Source organism: Ursus maritimus, unplaced genomic scaffold (assembly GCF_017311325.1).
Source record: "Ursus maritimus isolate PB19 unplaced genomic scaffold, ASM1731132v1 scaffold_23, whole genome shotgun sequence".
In the NCBI taxonomy this organism is placed as follows: domain Eukaryota; kingdom Metazoa; phylum Chordata; class Mammalia; order Carnivora; family Ursidae; genus Ursus; species Ursus maritimus.
Window position 1 is genome coordinate 21,559,078 of NW_024424786.1, and position 5,930 is coordinate 21,565,007.

Here is a 5,930-nt window from a genome sequence, read left to right on the forward strand (position 1 = left end):
GTCTCAATGCGGCCACATGCAGCCAGTTGTGGCCGGTGGCTGCATCGGGCACTGTAGACCTATATGGTCCGAGGACAGATTTCCTCTCAAGGTAGTAGGCCAAGAGTAGCCTTACACATTTAATGAACCCACCTTTCCCCCCCTTTCCAACTGAGAAAGAAAAAAACAAAGGGCCTGCTATGAAAACGGACAAAACAGCTCTGATGATAAATTGCAGGTTAAATTCATTTTCATATAATTGTTTCTTGGTTCCAGGACTGGTCACAAGTGAAAAATCACCCTTTTTAGAGTATAGACAACTTCATTCAAGGGACAGTAAAACAGAGGCATTAAAATAAACAACAAGCTGCAGTTTTTTTTTTTTTAAATGAGGGGTAAAAATTTCATCCTTTCAGATGATGCAACATTTTCATCAGTAAATGTCAGTAGCTCTCTCTCCCGTAAGCTAGTGACTATATTAAATATGAATTATAAGAATTCTGTTGGTTCCCAGCAGGATTTTTCTGTAGATTAGTCTGGTAATTTAAAAAATGTGTGTGCGTGTGTGTGTGTGTGTGTGTGTGTGTGTGTGTATTTATATATATATTCATTTGGCAGCTCTGGATGACTTTGATTTCTAGTTGGGAGAACTCTCCTGCTTGGCATTTTGGTGGTGGGGGGAAACTATAATAATTAGATGCATTCAGAAAAATTTCCTGGGAGTCGAATTGTATTACATACTAAATCAAGTTCTGTTTGATGCGCTGAGTATCTTTACCTTTCTAGCCCTAAACCCAGTGAATGCAGTATCTTTCAAGCTGCAAGCACATTCTGGTTTTATGAATTGGGGATTATTTTTGTTACAGTAGGCAGTAAGGTTCAGTGTGGTGTTGTGGAAATTCTTTGGAATCAAAAGGATCTGGCTCTGAATTTCCGTTTTCCGTGAGTTATTTTGGGCCTCAGATTCCCCATCTCCGGGGAATTCTCTGGGCCTCAGATTCCCCATCTGTGCAAAGAGGATGATAATATCTAACTCAGAGGTTGTTGTGAAGATAAATGTGATCATAAACGTATGATGTCGGAAACAGACATTGATTAGTCATGATTCTCTCACGCTGCCTTCCACGGGCCACCAGGTGAGATTCAATGGTGTTAAGTAGTCACGGACTCAGTGTTTATGGTGGTTGATGTGTCCACCAGAGCTGCGGTCTCATCTGAAGGCTTGACTAGGGGAAGATCTTCTACACTCACGTAATTATTGGCAAGATTTCATTCTTTCTGGACTGATGGATTCAGAGCCTTAATTCCTCACTGGCTGTTCGCTGGAGGTCTTTACAGTTCTTGGCCATTGGAAAATCTCCATTAGGCAGTTCACAAAAAGGCAGCTGGTAAGCAAGAGGGAGAGAGACAGACAGACAGAAGGTAGGGGTAGAGAATAGGACCCCAAGTGTTCTTGTAACCTAATTTTGGAAATAACATCCCATACATTTGGCAGTATTCTATTTGTTAGAACCGAGTCACTGGGTCTGGCAGCACCCAAAGGAGGGGATGACACAGGAGTGTGAATATGAGGAAGGGGGATTGTTGGGGGTCATCTGAGAGGTTGCCTACCACAGATAGTCTGCAGCTTCCAGCTTCATGTTTCCTGGTATTACTTCTCCCTCACATGAAGGTCCTAACGCGGAAGAGCCGAAGGAATCAGAGCTCTGAGCCAGGAGGTCTGGTAAATGCTTCCCATAGCCCTTACGATACCAGATGTTATACTACATGGTCATTCCCCCTTTTGATATTTGTCCACCTCCCCAGTTAGACCGCAGACTCCATGAAGATGCGGACATGGTTTTGCTCACTGCAGCGATCCAGAGCCTGGAGCTGTGTTTGGCACAGAGGCAGTTCTCAATAAATGTTTGTCAGATAACGAAGGGAAGGAGTGAGTGTCCTTTTGGTTCATACAGTGACTCTAGGCAGTGGGTGCAAGTATTATGCTCATTTCACAGGAAACTGAGGCTCAGATAAAGTGACTCGCAGAGCTGGTAAGGGGTGGGACCTAGGAGTCCAGGTGTATCAAACCACCTTGAAGCCTTTTCCCTTAGTCACTTGACTCTGTGGTCTCCTGATTATATGTTGGGGGTAGTCTCTCTCTGTGTGTGTGTGTGTGTGTGTGTGTGTATGTGGTGTTTTTCGGAAGAGAAATAGTGCCTTCTTCTGTCACGTAGTCTCTCAGTAGGCAGCTCCCACCGCCCACCCCAGTCTGGAGTGGAGCAAGCCTTCCTTGGCTCTGTCCTCAAGTGAATTTCTGTGTTCTTCACATACAAGAGAGAAGAATGGAAAATGCATGAAGGAAAGGGGCAGCATGGAGCAGGAAATACAGAGCCCCTGTGAAACCATGCACTATAGGGGTGACGGGGGGACGTAGAACTTCTTCTGTTACCTCTCTGCCTGATCTTTTATGACTCTAATGAAGCAATATGCCTCCTTATTTGCAGTAAACTTTTTATAAATACAGTTTTTCCTTAGTCCTTTTGGTGGTTCTGTCTCTTCCAGACTCTAGATGGTTCCAACTCTTCTTCAAGTTTGAAATGGTCTTTTTGAAATTTGAAAGGCCCGAATCTTAGACGCTTTGGAAGAAAGGTAGTGATGATGACAATAATTGAAAAACAAACCATGATAACAACCAAATTAACATTTACTGAGTGCTTACTATGTACTAGGGAAAGGTCTAAGTGTTTTCCTTGTTTTCGTTCATATAAAACATCCTATAGAACCATGAAGTCAATCCTATGGACGATCTGGAAGGCAGATGGCCTAGTTATCTATTGCCACATAGTGAATCACCTTGAAAGTTAGTGGCTTAAAGCAACAATCCACATTTATGATCTCTGCTGGCTTCCCTGGATCAGGAATTTGGGAGTGGCTGGGTGGCTCCAGGATGTCTCATGAAGGCTGCTCTCATATGAACGCTAGAGGCTGAACCATTCCAAGATGGTTCCTTCCAATGGCTGCCAAGTTGGCAGGAAGCTGGGTTCCTCCTCATGTGGCCCTCTCCACGGGGCTGCTTGAGTGTCCTCATCACGTGGTGGCTGGCTTCCCCAGAGCCAGGGATCTAAGACACAAGGAAGAAGCTGCTTCAACCATTGTGACCCAGCCTTAGAAGTTACCCAGCATCACCTCCACAATATCCATTGGTTGCAGAGGCCATTCTGTGTGGGAGGGAACTGTACACGTGCATGGATACCAGAAGGCAAGGAGCTTTGAGAGCCATCTTGGAGACTGGCCACCACCGCAGCTAACTTTCAATATGAACCACAACCACAGCCACAGCTACCTTTTCTTAAGCAGTTACTATGTGCAAAGTATGTACCAAAGAATTTACATACATTATCTCATTTCATCTTGAAAGCAGCCCTAAGATCCAAGTGTTCGTATTGTGCCTGTTTCACCCACAAGGAAATGGAGGCTCCGAGAGGCTGATGACCTGCCCAAGGTTACAGAGCTAGTGTGTGACAAGTGGAAGGAGCATGGGAGCACATCCCAGACACCGGGGCTCAAGCTCAGCTTGTGCGTTTTACCCGTGATACGGCTGGGGCTGCCACGTGGAGTGATGGGAAAATGGAGGGAGCTGTAGAGCATTATACCGTTGACCCAGAGGAACGAAATCCCCTCATCCCCCCCAGCAAAGGGAAGCCATGTTGAAAGCACACGTCCAAGGACAGAGCATATCACTTGGTAAATAAGTAACAAACACAATCTGGTTTTGATTTTTATTAAACCAACTGTGAAAAAGACTTGCAACTGGCCGTCTGTGACCTGAACAATTAGCATTAGAACCTATCACGTTTTCCAGAAACCGAATGCTTTTGATGGGATTCTAAAGAACTGGAAAAGAGGAGAGTAATGAAGTGTAAAGAGTGGTTTCACCTCCTGCCCAGCGTATATGGTGAGGAGGTTAGGAATGATTCAGTATGAAAACAATTTAACTTAAAGAGAGCTTTGCATTTGTTCAATCATTTCAAGGACATTAGTATATTTAAAAGAAGTGTGCGTGTGTGTGTGTGTGTGAGAGAGAGAGAGAGAAAGAGAGAGAGAGAAAGAGAGACATGTGGAGAGCAAGCCAAGTACACTAAATCATTCCTAAAGTTGAAGTTCATGTGCCCAAAAGCAACCTAAGGAAACAAGAACGTTGGCAGTGGGTCAGATCCGTTGTCCCATATTCCTAATGTTTGAAGGGAAATGAGCCCCTGACAGAGAAATTACTTGCCTTCTTGAGTCTCACTAGCAAAGGCTAGGGTCTTCCTGGAAAAAATGCACATACACACCTATACCTGAAGCCTTGCACACAATTTTAGGAACTTTAAAACTCCCGGAAGCCCATGGGATAGTCCTGCTAGTGTTCATGGATTCCGGGATATAATCCCTGCATGCTAGATGTTTTGGAGAATTTATTTATATTTTCCATACTAGACAAACTACTTCGTAGCGTGGAACTTGCTAAACTTTCCTGCATCACATTTTCTCATTACTTTGAACTGTATTTGGTATTTTTAAATTTTGACTGGATCCACTTCAGCTGTCACGTTTCCAGACTAGAGCTGACAATTAAAAAGTCACTGAACCTCAGCATCCTCCAGCTTACCTCCAGTGCATCCCCAGTGTGATGTGGGATTGCTGGCTACAATCTCCCTGACTCGTCATCCCAGCACCCACACCCTGTGGCCTCCTCCAAACAGGTGCGACTTATACACAGTATAATTCACGCTGTTTAGGTGTGGCTTTTATGGGTGCAGTTGCATACGTTCTGACAAATGTATAAAGTTCCCTTGTGCCCCTTGTACTCATTTCTTTCCCCTGACACGGACCCTGGTAACTACTGATGTGTTTTTGATCTCTACAGTTCAGCTTCCCTCCTCCTCCCAGGTCTTGTAAATGGAATCATACAGAATATACCCTTCGGGGCTCGAGCGTTTCTCTCAGCATGCTTTTGATATTTGCTCATGTTGTTCCATTAAATGATACAATACAATTTGTTTATCCATTCACCAGTGGATGGACACGAGTTATTTCCAGTTTTTGGCAACTGTATTAGTTTCAATCTTTTTTTTTGGGGGGGTGAACTTTTTGGGGCAGCAGGACTACTCTGCAGAGGGATTGCGCAAAGTTACACAACTTTACACATTTGGGGAGGGTGAGGGGATGGAGAGTTGGGCACAAAAGTGTCACTGCATTCTTCCACCATCTAAATCCTTTGGCAATTTTCACCAGTGCTTGGAGCTCCAAGTCATTCTGGAGCAGCTGTTCATTTTGCCTCTGGGCGTCTGCCTTTACATTTTTCCTTTTCCTCGAATTGGGGCCCCAGTGTTCCACTGGTATAGGTATTCGAGATCCAGATGAATTAACTCTCTTGAAGGTATTAGCTTCCCTCCTCCACGTGTGGTTCTCTGATGGCAGTCTCTGAACCACCTAGACGCTCCTCAGAAAAGCAGAATCTCAGGCCCCACCCCAGACCCACGCAGAGTCGGCATTTCAACAAGAACCCCAGTGTGTCAGACGCATATTGAAGTTTGAGAAGCACTGGTCACGGTATTCCACTCTCGCTCCTAAAAATAAAACGCATATTTTCTCATAATATTTGGCCCTTTCTCCCAAACTTTTTCTGTCCCTCCCTGGAGTAAACTGATTTTGTAGTTGAGTAAAGAACTCCAGCTCGGGTCTGGGGGAGGGGGTGAGCGCCGCATCCTCGAGGATGGAGGCGCTAAGGGAGGAGGAAAAAGAGAGGAGGCAGAGAACAGAGTCCGGGCTGTTGGGAGATCCTCGCAGCCCAGGCGGGAGGCGGCGAGGCCGAGGGGGACCGGCTCTCGGCGGCCCCCTCGGTGCCCCTGCTGCCGGGCACGCGGGACGGGGCGCGGGCGGCGGCGCGCGCTTGGCGGGGCGCGGGCCAAACTCGGCGGAGCGCG